Raw genomic sequence first — 15,686 nt, forward strand, 5'->3', positions numbered from 1 at the left:
GCCTGAGAGGAGAGACAGAGGGTGAGATAATGTCATTTATTGGACAAGCTGATGTTGGGGGAAGGCAAACTTTTGAGCTATGCTATAAGCTCAGAAGCTTCTCTCTCCACAAATGGGTCCTAACACACCACATTAACAAACGGAAGAAATGCAGCCCCTTAATTAGCAAGATAGTCACTTTATTCATAAATCCCCAAACCAGAAGGTACTGTTGCAGCCATTTAGTCTCACCTTCGGTATAACCCAGGCCAGAGAACTGCCCCAGAATGAGTCTTAGATCAGATCATTTAGAAAAAACAGTCAATCTTGCTATAAATATGGTCAATGATGCACCACAATCCTGGGCAAATTGCTCTAATGGTTAATTACTTTCATGGCTAAAAATGTGTACCTTATATCCCATGTGAATTTGTCCAGCTTCCACTTCCAGCCAGTGTTATCCCTTTCTGTGCTAGAATGAAGAGCCCATTATTAAATATTCCTTCCCCATGTAGATAGTTACAAACTGTGATCAAGTCATGCCTTAACCAAGAATGGTCATTTAAAGTTTCCCAAACACGATGTAATTTCTGCTCTGATGGACTGAGATTTGTTTTATGTTCACCTTTAGAAGTTTTTTTTTTATTTTGTCATAGATTATATGAAGTTTTAACAAGACTTTTGATGCAATTCCTCATTAAAATAACAAATGGCTAGAAAGCAGCCTTCTGTTTCATAGGCAATCTAATGGTATTGCAGGACCATAATTCAGCTGGTTAAGTGACAGCTGAGCAACTGTAAAACCGGTCATATTCTGAGCTGCTATCTGTACATACAGTATACCTTTCATGACATTTACCGAGTTGCTTATTAAAGGTGGTTAAGACACTAAAATAACACAGATTGCATTGGAATAGCCATCCAAAATTTCATAGACTTATCTGAAGGTTTTTCTGATTTTTTAGATTTGATTGGGTCTCTCCCTTGGTAATAGTTTCTTTAAGATTTGCAGGTTTCTTAGTTCCAGCCTGATTGCTTGTTTCTGAGGACTGCACTATTCTGGTGCTAGCCATATTCAAAGAAGGTGCAGTTGTAGTAAGGTGAAGGGCTGAGCCCCTGCAGCACAGGCCTGGTTTGAGACCTAAGGCCTAGCAACAATGGACAAACATAGCTAACATAAAGCAAAGCTAAGCTGTGAGCAAGAGGCAGGCCCCTGATAACAGACTTGGCACAGACAGGGCTGAAAGTACAAAACACTAACTGGTAATTGCCTCAGGTGCAGAATGATAATTGGTACCGGTCATAAGTTCAAATCACAAGGTACCACCAGCTCGTTAAAAAAGCCCTTGGTACTCACTCCTCACAGATACAGACCCGGGTTTAGGAAAGGGTCTAAAACAACTGCATGATGGATAGAGATCATCTAATCAAACCATGAGATATGTGGTGATAGGTTGGTATCTAATTAGCGTCAGAGGGTGGTAACCTGACAATGTCAGCAGTGAGTTGTGATTTGTTTGATCTGTATACAAAGGTGGTGTCTTGGGGGGGACTGTCCTTGTCTGACCTAGGGGGGCAGTGGAAATTTCCCACTTATTGGCTACATCTACACCAGCACATTACATCAAAGTAGCCTATTTCGAAGTAAGAACATCGAAATAGGCTACTTCGATGATTATCGTCTACACGTCCTCCAGGGCTGGCAACGTCGATGTTCAACGTCGAAGTAGCGACAGGGAACATCGAAAGGAGCTGCCCTGGAAGGAAATGCAGAGCGTCCACGCACACAAGCACTGTCTTTCGAAATAAGGGGCCAGGAAAGACCGCAGACTGGGTCACAGAGCACACCAGCCCTTCCGGGGCAGCTGCAAGCCTCTCCTTTAAAGGGCCCCTCCCAGACACACCCGGCCTGCCCAGCACGAGGTCTGCAGAGCAGTAGCCACTCTCTCATGGACCAAGTCACAGCAGATATGGACACCCAGCAGCAGCTGCAGCAGCAGCAGCAGGAAACGGAGGCCCTCCAGGTAGTCATCCAGGTGGCAAGCACCCTGCTAGGTGCTGCCCGGGAGGCCACCCAGTGGCTCCTGCCAGAGGAGCCCACCCTGGAGGCAGACGGGGAAGCCCCTGACCACCGGGCTCCCCTCTTCCTCCCTCACCGGCTGCTCCCCTGCCTCTGGAGCTACCCCACCAGCTCCGAGTGGTGGGAGCATCTCGTCATGCGGGACTGGGATGATGACATGTGGCTGTGGAACTTCTGCATGCGCCGGCAGACCTTTCTCGAGCTCTACCAGCGGCTCACCCCAGCACTGAGGCACCACGACACCTGGATGCGGCGCGCCCTCCCCGTCGAGAGGAGGGTCGCAATAGCCGTCTGGAAGCTGGCCACTCCAGACAGCTATAGCTCCATGGGACACCAGTTTGGAGTGGGAAAGGCCACGGTCGGGGCCATCGTCATGGAGATAAGGAGGCCCGGGCACGCACCCACAGGGGGGCGGGGGGCTGGCTGTGGGCTTGGGGAGGGAGGAAGGGGCCAGGTGTGGGGCTGGAAAGGGAGGGGTACCGGGGAGGGACGGGCTGAGCAAGTGGGGCACCCAGGGAGGTGCCTGGGAGTGGGGGCTGGGGGAAGGGCCCTGGGGCACCCTGCACAGCCTCATGGGCACGTGTGTTCCCTCCTAACAGGTGGTCCGTGAGCTTAACGCCATGTTGCTCCAGAGGGTCGTCTGACTCAGGGACCTGGACACAGCCGTTGCCGGATTTGCCTCCATGGGGTTCCTGAACTGCTTCAGGGCCCTGGATGGGACCCACATCCCCATCCGCACCCTGGACCACAGCGGAGGAAGATACATCAACAGCAGGGGCTACCACTCCGTGGTCCTGCAGGCCATGGTGGACAGTCGGGGCCACTTCCAGGACATGTACGTGGGCTGGCGCAGCTGCACACACGATGCCCATGTTTTTAGGAACTCGGGCCTGTGCCGCTGGCTGGAGGCGGGGACCTACATCCCCCAGAGGGAGATCCCTCTGGGGGACACCACTGTGCCCCTCTGCCTCGTGGCGGACGTGGCCTACCCCCTCTAGCCCTGGCTCATGCGCCCATACACCGGCCACCTCAACGCCAGCCAGGACTGGTTCAATGCCCGCCTGAACCACACCCGCCAAGTGGTGGAGAGAACATTTGCCTGTCTGAAGGGCTGTTGGCGGTGCCTCCTTGTCCGATTGGACGTCAGCCTCCAGAACATCCCACAGGTTGTGGGCACATGCTGCACGCTCCACAACATCGTTGAGAGCAAGGGGGAGGCTTTCGTCCAGGTGTGGGCGGTTGACGCCAGCACAGGCCTCCCCCAGCCGGCCACCACACCCAGCCACCAGGCCCATCATGAGGGGGTATGGGTCCATGAGGTCCTGCGGGCCCACTTCGATCAGGGAAACCCCTGAGCACCTCCCTGGCCTTTCCCGGAAGACCCCCCCTGCACACACACAGCCCACAATGCCCGCACACCGCCCCCAACACCCGCACGCCACCCCCCCAACAAGCACATGCCTCCAGCTTTTTGGGAAATAAAACCTTTTTTTTTTTAACAGGATAACTTCTTTGATTCAACAAAGAAACTGCAACTAATCTACACAAAGGGGGACAACTATATACAAAAAGAGGGACAACTATGTACATGGGCCAACAGCTGAGCTGTCCGCTGGGCCCCCATCAGTATGGGGTGGGAGTAGAGGGGCACGAGCCCCAATGGGTATGGCTCGCAACCCCCCTCTCTCCATGTCCACGGTCCCCGGTGTGGCCAGCTGGGGGCTGGGAGGACTGGCAGGTATGGCTGGGATGCCTCCACTGGCTGGTCTTCAGCCCCAGTGGGCTCTGTGGAGCTTGCTGGTGGTGAGGCGGGTGGGGCGGCAGGCGAGGCAGCAGGTGGCGAGGCGGGTGGGGCAGCAGGTGGAGCAGCAGGCAGTGAGGCGGGTGGTGTGGCAGGTGGGGCAGCAGGCAGCGAGGCAGGTGGGGTGGCCCGTGGGGGAGCAGGAGGGCGGAAGCCGGGCAACAGCCTCCAGGATTGACCCAGCTACGTCCCTGAAAACCCCCATAAAGTCCTCCTAGGCTGCCCACTGCCAGGTGGACTCCTCCAGCTCAAAACGGAGTCTTTCCTCCGCCACCTCCGTGTGCCGCCGGAGAGCTTCCAGGAGCTGAGGGTCCACCAGGGCCATCCCCAGAGTCCGGCGGTGGCGGGACCGTCCCACTGGCCTTGGGGGTGTCTCCGGGCACTGGCGGTGGCTGGCCTCCAGTGGGCTGTTGGGGACAACAGAGGGTGCCTGGCTGTGTGGGGAGTCAGATGCTGCAGCTGGAGAGAGGGAGAGAGGAGGGGAAGGCTGTTAGTACAGTGTCCTGGCCCGTGGCCCGTTCTCCCCACCCCCTCTTGGGTGCTGGGTCTCCGTCCCCATCAGTGGGTTTGATGTCCCTGTTGGCTGTCGCCATGGCATTGTCCCCCTGCCCCCGGGGTCAAGACTGAGTTCTGTCCATGGTTACATGTGCTGACAGGTGCTGATGGCCGTGCCGCCATCTTGGGACTGTACTGTGGCTGGGCATTCGCGGTTTGGGGTCCGCTGGGGGTGTGTGAGGCTCCCGGTCATGGCTGGTGCCCCCGCCCTGTAGCCCATGGGTGTGTGCTCTGTGGGGTACGTACCTGACCGTCCATTGCTGCGGTTGGGGGAAGGCCAGTGGGCGGATGCCCGGCTGGTGCTCCTGGAGGGGAGGTCAATGAGGAGCCCCACCTCCTCACAGCTGGACCCCTCCTCCGCTGTCCTGAGGGGGGGCTCCTCGGGTGGGCCCGGGGGTGTGGGACTGGCCTCTGGGCCGGACTCCAGCTCCTAGGCCTGCTGAGGCTCGTCGGCCATGGTGTCAAGGGTGGCCGGGGGGAGAGGAGGTGTCCCGGCGACCCAGGATGGCCCTGAGCTCCCTGTTATAGGGGCAAGTGACGGGGGCAGCCCCAGACCTCCTGGCCAAGTCCCGGGCCCAGGCGTAACCCTCTCACAGCTCCTTCACCTTACTCCGGACATGATCCGGAGTGCAGGCAGGGTGACCCCGGGCGGCCAGGCCCTCGGCCAGTCGGGCGAACGCTTCTGCATTCTGCTGCTTGCTCCCCATCACATGGAGCACCTCCTCCTCGCCCCAGAGCCACAGTAGGTCTCACCTCCTGGCTGCTGGGGGTGCCTGGGTCCCCTCAGGAGGGGAGCCCTGGGGGCACTCGGGGGGCTGGCTTGAGGCCGTAGGTAAGGCAGCAGGGATCGGGGCCTCTGAGAAGCGTGCAGGGCTAGCACGTGCCTGTGCAGCTGCCTGCACACTCTCAGCTTCCTGCCACAGGAAATCCGGGTCCGTGGTGCCTTTAAGGCTGCTGCACGCAGGGACCATAGAGCCCCACAGGGGCTGGACAGAGTGTCTCTCAACCCCTTAGCTGATAGACCCCATGGAAGACCCCGCAATTTCGAAGTAGCGGGACGCAGATGGTCTACACACACCTTACTTCGACGTTGAACGTTGAATGTCGAAGTAGGGTGCTATTCCCATCTGAGGATAGGAATAGCGACTTCAACGTCTCACCGCCTAACGTCGATTTCAACGTCGAAATAGCACCCGGCACATGTAGACACGACGGGTGCTATTTCGACGTTGTGCTGGCTACTTTGAAGTAGCCAGCTAGTGTAGACGCACCCATTGAGTCATTCCATTGTGGCAGGTACATATGTGCAGTGATTCAGTAGCATCTACTGACAACTGTTATTGTAGTCTGCTTGGCAATAAACCTGGCTGGATGCCTTCAATCCTTTCCTGGTCTGTGGTCTTTGGGGGACCTCTGCTGTGGTCATTGGGCCCACATCCCTGAATACACAAACACACACACACCCTTCTGGTTATCATTCTCAACAGAACCAAAGAGCTGTGAGGATACCAAGCATTGTATCCACCAAACTCCACAGATGAGTGTAACAGCCAACAGGCTCAATTTTGGTTTGGTTCACTTTTTAGGCAAAAGTCCAAGTCCATTTCCTACTTTATCCCATGCTGTTATCCATCTCTCTGACACTATGATAAAGGGGATATATTCAAAGGGTATTTCTTTCTCCTTGTTCGGAGACAGCAGGGAGATATAAAGGGAATATAGAACACTGGGACTGGATGGGATCTCGAGAGGTCATCGAGTCCAGTCCCCTGCCCTCACAGCAGGACCAAACCATCACTGATAGACATTTATCTCACCTGCACTTAAATGTCTCCAGTGAAGGAGTTTCTAAAACCTCCCTAGGCAATTAATTTCAGTGTTTAACCTCCCTGACAGTTAGGAAATTTTTCATAATGCCCAACCTAAACCTCCTTTGTTGCAGTTTAAGCCCATTGCTCCTCGTCCTATCCTCAGAGGCCAAGGAGAATAATTTTTCTCCCTCCTCCTTGTAACCTTCTTTGAGCTACTTTAAACTATAATGTCTCCTCTAAGTCTTCTCTTTTCTAAACTAAACAAGCCCAATTTCTTTCAGGTTTCCCTCATAGCTCATGTTCTCTGGACCTTTAATCATTCTTGGTGCTCTTCTCTAAACCTTCTCCAATTTTGCCACATCTTTCTTGAAATGTGGCGCCCAGACTTGGACACAATACTCCAATTGAGGCCCATTGAGTTCTGAGTAGAGTGGAAGAATGACTTCCAGTGTTTTGCTCTCAAAATTCCTGTTAATCCATCTCAGAATCATGTTTGCTTTTTTTGCAACAGCATCACACTGATGACTCATATTTAGCTTGTGGTCCACAATGACCCTTAAATCCCTCTCCACAGTACTCCTTCCTAGACAGTCACATCCCATTTTGTATGTGTGGAGCTAATTGTTCCTTCCTAAGTGGGGTCCTTTGCATTTGTCCATATTAAACTTCATCCTTTTTACCTCAGATGATTTCTCCAGTTTTCCAGATCATTTGAATTCTGACCCTATCCTCCAAAGCAGTTGCAGTCCCTCCCAGCTTGGTATCGTCTCCAAACTTAATAAGCGTACTCTCTATGCCAATGTCTAAATCGTTGATGTAGATATTGAATAGAACTGGTCCCAAAACAAACTCCCGCAGAATCCCAATTGTTTTGCCCTTCCCGCATGACTGCGAACCATCAATAAGTACTCTCTGAGAACAGTTATCCAGCCAGTTACGCACCCACCTTATGGTAGTCCCATCTAACTTGTATTTGCCTAGTTTATTGATAAGAAGATCATGTAAGATCGCATCAAATGCCTTACTGAAGTCTAGGTATGACTGGGACTTTTCAACTCGGAAAAGAGATGACTAAGGAAGGATATGATAAAGGTCTATAAAATAAAGACTGGCGTGGCAATAATAAATCAGAAACTGCTATATATTCCTCATAACACAAGAATGAAATTAATAGGTAACAGGATTAAAACAAACAATGACATAATTATGGCTAGGATGATTTAGTTGGGGTTGATCCTGCTTTATGCAGAGGGCTGGAGTCAATGACCTATTAAGGTCCCTTCCAGCCCTAGAATTCTTTGACACTATGAAGTATTTTTTTGCACTGCCCTGTCACCTTCTTGCCAGAGGATGTTGAGGGCTCAGGCTAAGTCCACACTACATGATACAGTCGAATTTAATACAGTTAGCTTGATATTACAATGACACTGTCTTCACTGTAAATACCAATAGCTCACTTTTAGTGAGCACTAAGATCAATATCATAACTTCATCAAAAGCAGCTATATGTAAGGTCAAGTTCGAATTTAAAAGTTCAAATGAAGTTTAGAGTGGAAGTGCCATGTCTTTGAATCAAATTCCTTTGCATCCAGAGGTGTCCCATATGTATCCCACAATGCCCCATAGTCCTCCACTCTGGCCACTTCATTTTCCTCTGCTTTGCAGATGTGTAGGAATTAGGTAACAAGCAGCCCACAAATTTGAATTCGACACCAGGAAACCCGGAGCTGTGGGGTCATGCTTGTATGAGAGGCTGAGAAACTTCTTTGATATCAGAGCTGTGACCACATCTACTGTTAAAAATAGCCTGAACATGGAATTCTTGATTCTGTTTCTACCTCTGCAAGCTGAGCACTTGGATTTTTTTTTCTGTGCTTGTGCCAGCCTGTGCCCCACCACACCACCTGGCAGCTAGGCTACTGGGGAAGTCATGCTTATATGACAGGCCAAGAAATGTCTTTTCTGCAGTTTACATGCATAGGGAATGTGGCAGAAGGAATGCAGTGCTGCTGACGGCTGGGAGGAATGAGTCTCCCAGAGGTCATCTGCATAAGAATGCAAAAGGTGTGCCTGTGTGATACCTTTTCAGGCAAAGCCTAATGGGTAGCAAGTAAGCCATGAGATTTGGTCTATTGTAAACATGTAGTTGTAAAATCACAATTTAAGCTGACACTTAATGCGGGAGTTGTGAGATCTCACCAGTGCTCTGGGTTGTTATGGGGGACAGGGCAGTCGCCTTAGCTGTGTAAGACATTGATTACACAGGCCTCCCTGGTTTAAAGCATTGTGAGAGAAAGAGAGAAGGGGAGGGGTGCTGGTTGAGCCAGCTGGCTGAGCGCCTTGACCCTGCCTATGCCTTGGCCATATAGCTATAAGCCTGGCTTGACTAACCCTCCCCACCTGTTAAAAGATAGCTGGATACTAGGGTGTTTGTGAAACCCCACACTAGAGATACTGAGAGCTGAAATCACAGAGTGGCAGCTGAGGCCACACAGAGCTGAAATCACTGGCTTCTGCCTTAGGGCAGTCCCAAGCAGTGGGGTTAGGACCGGCGGACAACAGCAGGACCAGCGGGCAGCCTGTAGGAGCGGTGGTAGACGACAGCGGGCGGCTGGTAGGAGCGGCGGCAGACGACAGCGACTGGCAGACGGCTGGTGACAGCAAGGGGAGGCTATAGACAAGTGGACAGCTAGTATTGCCCTGGTGATGTATCTGTGGGCTTTGAGTTTGGGACTGCACCGCAGAGGGTACACCCTGTAACTCTGTGTGTGTGTGTGTGTGTGTGTGTGTGTGTGTGTGTGTGTGTGTGTGTGTGTGTGTGGAAAAGGGCCAAGAGCCCCAGCAAGAGACTGGGTTCTACTGCATATGGGGATGGTATCTGGGTAAAAGGGGTTTTGTCTCTTCTGTGCTGAGATATACTGCATCTGTCGCTGTAACCTTGGGGTAGGTTACGGCCAGTAAACAAGCCATTTCTATCTCAGACTCTGTGCTTGCGACGGGGGGGAGAACCGCCTTACAGGCACCCAGCACGGGGGTGAAATTGTCCCAGGCCACTGGGTGGGGGCTCGAGCCGGTTGGTTGTATCCTTGATAGGAAAACCCCACAAGAGTTGAACCCGGCCCTTCTGGCAGGCATCTGGCATTAACAGAAGGGTTACACATGTGTGCAGGGGCCCCCTTCCTCCCACACAGGCATCACACAGTTGGAGTCTTTCACACACCCAACCACATCACATGGATTGCCCATGACCCAATAAAAGGATGTGCCTGCTGTTCAGTGTGGACCATGCTGCCAGGCAGCACCATGTCCTGGCTTGTATGCGGTGAGGTCTCCAAGGGTGGGAAAGATTTTGGGGGACTTGCTGCCATCCAGGGAAGTCTCCCCCAGTGTCAAGATTTTCAGGGGCTTGCTACAGCCAGTGGGACCATCTCAACTGGCCCTCAAACCCCCACCCAAAAAAATTTCTGGGGACCATGTCAACTGGCCCTTCATCCAACCCCCCCGCCATGGGATGAAGGGGTCCAGACCCCTAACAGTTAATCGGGGCTGGCCACCACCTGACTACCACTGGTTGTTGAAATTTGGTGAGCCTCATCCATGTTGGACAACTCTGTGTAGCGTAGTGGGAAGCCAAAAATCTTTTTCTTAACCTTTTCTAACCTCTTTCTTCAAGCTTTGCCCCATGTTAACACAGGGAAGAGTGGAGGGAGGGTCAGTTGAGAAGACACAGACACCTTGCTGCACTTTAAGCCCCTTGCACACATCATCCCCCATGTTGGACACATCCGTGCAAGGAAGTAAGAAGCAAAAAATCCTGCATCACAAATTGTCCTTTGTCCTCAACTTTACCACCCTCCTGTGTCTTCAAGCTGTGCTCTGTTCCTGCAATATTTTCAGAGATGTTGTTTCTGGATTCAAACGGCAGGGGGAGAGGAGGCGTGGAGGAAGTGGCTGGATGATCAGTTGAGATGACACAGACACCTGGGTGATCCCAGGGCAGTATGACAGACCCCTGCCTGGTGCACTGCACCTGCTGAAGCCAGCCTATTTGGTTTTCCTTCACCGGGGATTCCCTAATTTTCCTTGTTTCATTCAGAAAAAAATGGCCACTAGCTTTGCATGGGAGGGGAAGGAGGGCAATGCAAAGTGGGAAGATGACATCACCTACCTACAATTACCTATGCGGCCTTTTTTCCCCATACTGCATTAGCAAAATAACCCAGAATGCTACAGTGCTGAGGGAACTATGGGATAGGTTCCCACAAAGCACTGCTTCAGCAGTCGATGTTGGTGATTAAATGTGACGGCAATAAGTCAACTTTGTGGGAACTTTGTAGAGAGGTGAGGATAGGCAAATTCAAATTTATAAACCCAGCATTATAAAATCTGTTATAATAAATTTGAATTTATTTTATAGCGTAGACATTGCCTAAGAGTATAACGGGTTCAAAAAAGACCTGGGTAAGTTAATGGAGGATAGGTCCCTCAATGGCCATTAGCCAGGAGGAGCAGCGACTGCATCTCCAGCCTCTGTTTGCCAAAAGCTGGGAAACAGAAAAGGAGGATGGATCACTTGATGATTAGTTATTCTGTTCAATCCCTTTGGGACACCTGGCACTGGCCACTGCTGGAAGACAGCCTATCTGGGGTAGATGAACCATTGATCTGACCCTACAGGCCCAGACACAGGAATGTGGGGGGGGCAGGGCCGTGCTTCTTTTGTAAATGTGGACTGCAATTTTTTTAAATATAGAGGAGTTCAAAATAATTATGCAATGAGTACGCATAAGAGAGGTTAATGAAAAATTTGAGTGGAAACAGTAATTGGTAAAATGATGTTGTTATAACATACTAAAATTTTATGCAGTAATAAAGTTTTATAGAAATTACCTTCTGGGATCTTGCTGTAATATTGTAAGTGAAAAATTATATTCCAAAATATCTGTTCCCCTCCCTTTCCTGTTTCTAGTGGCCAAGGGCATGCTGGGAAATATAGTCCCTTTCCCTGCTCCAGACGCTGGCCAAGGAACTACAGCTCCCAGGGACCCTTGGCTTTATCCATTATGCGCTGGAGGCGCCCCCTTTGCACAGTGCATCAGGGAGGAGGGTGGTGAAACTCAGCATGGTGTGAGAGGGTACATTTGCGCCCTTGGCCTGCTTACAGGTCTGCCCTCCACGGCCTTTCTTACAACTGGAAAGTCCAATCGATCAGCCAACTGCTCTGTAACTAGTCAGGGAGAATCAGTGTAAGCAAAAGGTTCAGAGGGAAGAGGAGTGATTGGTCAGCAGTGATTGCATCAAGGAAGTGAGGCGAGAGAACAAACATGACAAAATGGGGCAGTACAGAAGCGCTTAGAGGGGCCTGAAGAAGAGGTTGAGGAGGCTTGCGGTCATGCTGGGGGAAGAAACCAGAAGATGAGAGAGGGAGAAACACCATTATTTAGGAGCTCAGCCCTGGGAGGTGTTGCCATTGAAACAGACTGTCAGCTCGCCTTTATTTGTGTTCCTTCAATATAAAGTGCTTTGTGCCTCCAGAAAAGCACACGATGCTTGCATCCTGGAGTTGGGAAAGCAACTGCTGCGGCACGCTTTACTCCAGACATAAATATTGCAAGTTATCTAGTGAGTTCTATTTCAGATACGATAAACGTCTTATTAAATCCTCATTAAACTCACGCTGGAAAGCCTTTTACTGTTAAAAGTTACCCAGGGCTATTTCTCACTCTGATAATGGGAACTCTCTGGATGGTCTCCACTGTACAAAAAGATAATTCCTTTTTGGGACATCTTAGGAGCCTGGTTGAGAGCACACCATGCAGAAGCCAGCTCCAAGGTCACCGTGGTGCGTTTTTGCAAATCCTTACAACGTATGACTGGTAGGAGATCCATCAAAATTGTAAACATGTAGGCAGATCTATAAAAATGACAGGGTTGTTTACAGCAATGGTTCTCAACTTATTTACCTTTGTGGGTTGCATAGGCAGTTCTCTGGGTGTTATGTGGGTGGTATCCACACAAAATAGATATATACTACCTGTATGGCCCCAAGGAAGTCACATGGGCTGCAGCTCTGTGCTGATTGGGCTGCAACCAGCCTGTGGGCTGCAAGTTGAGAAGCACTGATCTTAATTATTTCACTTCTGGAGGATCAACATTCATTACGAGAAGTTCCCTTAGGCTACGTCTACACTACACTGGTCTGTCAAGAAAACTTAGTCAGAAGATGTCTTCTGACAAAACTTCTACCAACAGATTGTGGCCACGCACGGAAGTGGATTGCTCTGTCAATCCACTTTGTCGACAGAGAGCAGCCCAACTGCCCAGCCACTCTCTTGACAGAATGGCCAACCAGAAGCATAACAGACAGAGCTGCACAGTAATCCAGAAGCCCTGCCTGGTGATAGGGGGTCCACCAGAGCATCCACATAGCTTTTTTGTCAACAGATTCTGTTGAGAAAGGCATTCTTCTGCCTCTCCCTCCTGTCACCATCTCCAGTCTCCAGTCTCCTGTCATTTTTATAGATCTGCCTACATGTTTACAATTTTTACACCATCTCCAGTCTCTCCTCATCCAACTTCCGTCAACAGAACCTGTGACTCTCCTCTGCCCTCCTATGATGTATTGATTTTGGGAGGAGTTACCTCTGTCGTGCGGTGGGGGGAGAGATTATCTGAGCTCCAGGAATGCCTTTTCCTCCATGTACCAGTCCACGCGTATCCACTACACCAGTGTTTCTTAAACTTTTTGAGACCATAGAACACCAAACAATGTTTTTATGCGGAACACCTATAAAAATGTTCTTCAAAAAATTGTTGTCAGACCAAAAACAAACCAAAACCAAAACCAAAACCAAAACCAAAACCCCAAACAGCAACATACACAGCAAAATCAAAATGAAGTCATTTAATCAGGTATCAGAGCAATGAAGAAGTACTGTAACATTGTATCTGGTTAGAATAACAGAAAATAAAGACCATCAGTGTATGATTTCAAAAAAGTGTCAGACGCTTGTGGCACACCTGTGAGTATGTTCCATGGGACACTGGTGTTCCATGAACAAGCTTAAGAAACACTGGACTCTACCTTACATCCCTCTGAAGTGCTCACCTTCATGTGTTGTGGTTCTTGGAACTCACCCAAATTCCTCCCCCTGTCAACTTTGTATCCTGAAGGGATGTTGGAGCTAATTATGACTAGTTGAGAGACTGATTTAATTGATCGAAAGTGTTTGATCACTTGGGAATGATACATGAGGATCACCCTCTGCTACCGGTTAGAATTCTGAGAAGAGGTGAGCAGCTGTGTCCAAAAAGAAAGGTGAAAGTTCATCACACCCATGCCCCACTGCCTGTGATCCAAAAGGACCAACAACTGTGTGGTGCTGGTCATTTGCGCTCCACAGGCAGTAAGGCTAGATGATCTGGAGGTCTCTTCCAGACTTCTATCATCTGCCTCTATGACCATGCCAAGAAAGCAAATGTTAAAAACCAGCAACACAAGTCAATATTCTTACAGCCTGGCTACAAGAGGGGCAAATAGTAGAATAAATGAAGGGAGAATAGGAAGTAAGAGGGGGATTTGTGTTAAACATGAACCAAAGTGGTAGGTAGTGAATATTATCCCGGCAAGCCTCCCAGAGACAGCTGATCCTGACAGGCTTAGTGAAAATAAGTGAAATTAAACCCTTGGCAGCAACTCTGGCTGACCTACTTTGGGAGAAACAAAACACAACCTAACCACCACCACCCCATAGCCCTCCCCAAACTGCTCCGGAAATATGATGAGCCTGTCATCAGGTGATAGCAAAAGCAAAGAGCTGGTAGAGACATGACAGCTGAGCTGACCTGCCCTGTCTGTAATGACCGGCCCAGGGCTAGGCTCCTGGTAAGAGGAGGAAGAACACAAGCACTGACTAGCCAATGTAAAGAGAAGAGAGGTTTTCCATTTGGATGTTGCATGGGGGCATTGTAGAACGTGTGTTAAGGGAAAAGGCCCACCCTCGGTGCTGACTGTCTCCAGGCCCCTTGCTTGCCTCGCTCAACCAGACAAAACAACCTGACTTCTCTGGAGCCAGATGATTAAGGCTATTCTGTGAGTTTGAAACTTATAAGAAATCAGCTCTGATGTGTTTGCCGTCTGTAACAGGTTCACACGCAAGCCCCTCAGCTTTGGTCCTCTACGAGCCCACAAACCAGTCAAGGACCTTCTTGTGCAAGCCTCTGTGCCCCTTATTGTCCATATCAGCTCCCGCCACCTAATGTATACGGAAGTTCTGCACAGTCCGAGCCTGAGGGCTCCTGCAGCTAGCTTGGGAGCACAGCCTTCCACTCCCTGGCTCCTCCCTTTCCTCTCTCTCTACTTTCTTCCTGCTGAACTTATCTAGCTCTGTGGCTAATGAAGCCTGCAGCTGTTCCCCATTTACTGCTCCAGTTTGGGCTTACAGGCATGGCAGAGCTGTGGCTCACTCTCCTTTAGCCAGCAGTCTATCACACCCTGCAAACAGACAAGCCACACTCCCCTTTAAGCTGTGGTACGAGTCATCTCCTCTCGATGCAGAGTTGTTTTGCATGAGGTCAACCCACCCTTACTTCACCAATTGCAAGTGGCTCTGGGATGCTCAAGACCATGAAAGTTTGTGGCTAGCCATCAGGGATGCCCCATTCCTCCAGCATCTGGGATGCCCCATTCCTCCAGCCAACCTTTGGAGCCAGGTATGCCTGCCTGGGTTCAACAATGGAAGAGATCAGTCAGGCTGGAAGAAGGGGGAATGTAGGTTTGATTTGTAAACGTTTTAGTTAATGTTCGTGCTTAGGAAAATGAAGATCTGATTGTGAATTCATTTGCAAGGGCAGAGATGGGGCTTTAGACACTCCTGGGTACAGTGCTCCCTGTAAAGCATGGGTGTCCAACCATTTGGCTTGCCTGGGCCGCATTGAGTGAAGAGGAATTGTCTTGGGCCGCATATAAAATATATACTATAGTTAATGTATATAAATCACATAATAATGTTACAAGTTTATGATCTTGTGGGGCCGCATTACTAGCTGTCCAGGGCCGCAAGCGGCCCGCGGGCCGCGGGTTGGACACGCCTGCTGTAAAGTAAGCATGTGTTTCTATTGGAGGTGCACATCTGCACATGCCTTGGTGCATATAACAAAATTTATTCTGCCCATGGATGGAGAAAATTAGAGGGAATATTGCCTGTGACCTCAGCTATGCATCTTTGCAGTGCAGAAAGGCAAATTTGGTGAAGATCAAGCTGAGATGGGTCAGCTGGTATAAACTGACATTGTTTCATTGACCCTGCCTTTGGCTTCTTTGTTCCCTAATGCCGTGTGCTGTTACCCTAGGGACCTGGGTGCAACTTGGGAGTGGCATGAGAAATAGAGATGGGGTACAGCTCTTCCTAGAGCTCAGCGGTGTTACCCAGAGTCCACCAAATGTGATTCAGTTTGTCAA

Source organism: Carettochelys insculpta, chromosome 15 (genome assembly GCF_033958435.1).
Source record: "Carettochelys insculpta isolate YL-2023 chromosome 15, ASM3395843v1, whole genome shotgun sequence".
In the NCBI taxonomy this organism is placed as follows: domain Eukaryota; kingdom Metazoa; phylum Chordata; order Testudines; family Carettochelyidae; genus Carettochelys; species Carettochelys insculpta.